Source organism: Oryzias melastigma, linkage group LG23, assembly GCF_002922805.2.
Source record: "Oryzias melastigma strain HK-1 linkage group LG23, ASM292280v2, whole genome shotgun sequence".
Taxonomy (NCBI): domain Eukaryota; kingdom Metazoa; phylum Chordata; class Actinopteri; order Beloniformes; family Adrianichthyidae; genus Oryzias; species Oryzias melastigma.
Genome location: NC_050534.1, coordinates 16,449,179 through 16,452,282, shown reverse-complemented (window position 1 = coordinate 16,452,282; position 3,104 = coordinate 16,449,179).

The following is a 3,104-nucleotide window of genomic DNA, read 5'->3' as shown; positions in this document are numbered from 1 at the left end:
TTCCAGGCCGAGGAGCGTCTGCAAAGCGCGTGTTGTGATCACAGCACCACATGTATCACTGTGTAGTGTTATGGCAGTGTGTAAAACAATATAAATATGACTCCGTGTACCACACAGACTGTAAGTGGAGCAACTATTTTTATGAAATGCAACACTATGAAAATATAAACTTTTGCAAAAACCTTGTTTACCTGTACTATATTCTAAAAAGGAAACAAAATAAAAGAAAATCTTGACACAACGTGACATTTCTGTCTGGGTGTGTTGTTTTTTTAACAATTTTTTTTTCTTATTTAATGTGTTTTGTTGAAATAAAAATATTATAAAAGTCCACATTTGAATAGAAATTTAAATGTTTTTCCTAATGTACTAATCTTGTACTACTTTGACTCATTTGCTTTAATTCAAGTTATTTTACTATTTAATTTAATATTTAATTAATACATGTAATCACATTTTTTTTAAATAGGAATCTTGTTTACCACTAAAAATAAAAAGTAAATATTTAGGGAACAATTTTAAACCAATTATTTTGAATGTTCTTGCAGGAGGAAATAATTGTTTTAGCTGTTGTTTCTGCTGAATTTGGTTTATTTTATTTTCTAAGGCATTATTTATAAAAGAAAAATTAGAATTAAGGATTCTAAATTTTCATATTTGCATGAAAAAAACATTTAAATATGTATTAGTTGTTAATTATTTTTCCTTTGAACAAAAAAAAAAGAACCTAATTTCACTAAGTGCATTTCTTGCGTTTGACCACTAGAGGTCAGTGTTGACTAGGTGAATTTTTCAGATCTCCATTTTCAGATTTTTTCACACTTTTGACATATTTTAAATATAAAATTTCAAGTTTAAAACATTTTTTATTCAGTAATGATTAAATATTAAATATGTTCCTTTCTTTTCCCTTTATGCTGGTCTAACTGTACAGGACAGGTCTGCTCCGTCCTCAGGAATTGGCCAAATTTTCCAGTTGCCGTAGGAAAATAACTCACTTGGGAAGAAGGCTCACTCTGGAAATTCCTGAGCATGCAGCGTTTTCATGCTGCGTAAACACAGAGCGCGCTTTAGTTCAGCAGAAAAGGCACTTTCCAGAGAAAAAGCGTCAGCACTTTGAGAAGAAAGTCAGAAGGATTTACCTGCAGCCACGAGCTCAGGTGAAAAAAGAGGTTTTGCCAAAGCAAATATTGTTGACACATGAGGGACATATTGAGGTTTCCCTCTTTCTGCACCCTGACAGTGTTTTAGGTTGATTTGGTCTGACATTATTGGGGGGGGGGGGCACCTGGCTGCCTGTCAAGCTGAGGTTCAGGCGTGCCTGTCATTCTGTTCCACCCTGAACTGCCCTCCTGCTTCTCCATGTAAGCTGCAGAATAAATATTTGCTTTGCAGATTTTGTTGGAGCTTCCAGACTGCCGTAAAAAGCAAAAGGCTTCTCCTGGAGTTCGGTCTGTGAGGTGTGCCTTCAGCAGGAAGTGCTGTCACGTTTTGCATGCCTGCTGGGTGTTTACACAAGGTTTGTTAACCTTAAATCATGAAATCTGAGATTTTATGATAATTTTCATTTCTGAGCCTGAATAAAGCAAAAACAAATCTTATAAAAATGGATGGAAAAAATGATTAAAGCTAAACTTTTCTTATGAATATTGATTTTAAGAAGGAAATAATGACTACAACAAAACAATTCTTATACAAATAGATGAAAAAATGTCTAAAGCTGAATATTATTTTAAAAATACATATAAAAATAGACAAAGTTAATAAAAGTTAACATTTCTTCTAAAAATAGTTCAATAAAGCAGGAAAAAATGACTAAAACAGGATATTTCTGATATAAAAGATACAAAACCAAGAAATTGACTGAAGCAAAAGAACTTCTTATAAAAATAAATAAAAAAAGACTGGAAAAAAATGACTAAACCTATGCTGTTTTTATAAATATTTATTTTTAAAAAATTACCGCAACCAAACAATGTTTATGAAAATAGATGACAAAATGACTAATGCTAAACTATTCCTTTAAAAAATAGATCAAAAATAGGGAAAATGACAAAAGCAATACAATTTCTCTGAAAAAAGATAAAAAAAACTGAAAAAGATAAAAACAAAACAGTATTTTATCAAATTAAATTAAAAAATGCAAAAGTTAAACAGTTGTCATAAAAAGAAAAAATGACAAAGCCATTTTTATTAAAAGAAATATATATATATAACAGGGAAAATGACAAAAGTAAAACATTTTTACAATAAAAAATTAAATAAAAACAGGAAATTTGATTAGACAAAGGCAACTCTTATAAAAATATTAAAAAAACAGGAAAAAATGACTAAGGCTAAACAGTTCTTATAAAAATACTTTTAAAAGGAAAAAAATACTAAAGCTGAACGATATCTATAAGACTATTTCAAAAAACATGAACAAATTACTAAAGCCGAACAATTCTTATAAAAAAAATTTTTTTAAAAAGCACGAAAAAAAATACTAAAGCTGAACAATAACTATAAAAATATGTTAAAAGAGGAAAAAAATACTAAAGCATATTAAATTTTACAAAAATGGATGAAAACAAGAAAAAAATTACTGATGCTGAACATTTTTTAAATAAAAAATAGATCCATAGACAGGAAAAGAACTAAAGCTGAACAATATGTGTAAAACTATCTTGAAAAACATCCAAAAATTACTTAAGCTGAACAATATCTATAAAAATGCTTTAAAAAAACAGGAAAAATTACAAAAGCTGAACAATTCTTACTAAATATTTCAAAAATCAGGAAATAATATCTAAACCTGAACAATTATTATAAAAAAAAATAAAATAAAAAACAAGCCAAAAGAACTAAAGTAAAGCAAATTTCATTAAAAAAAAACAGATGAAAACAAGAAAAAAATTACTGAAGCTGATTTATTTTTTTTTATTTAAAAACATTTAAAGAACAAGGGAAAAAAAGACTAAAACTAAATGACATCATCCTTTAGATAATCAAATTACTTTCATAACAAAGTATTTTTGCATACTTTGAATTCAAATCATTTTAAATGGGAAGATTTGGGTCTTTCTCGTATTTCTGAATGAGTTCAGGCCTTCAGGGCGGAACGG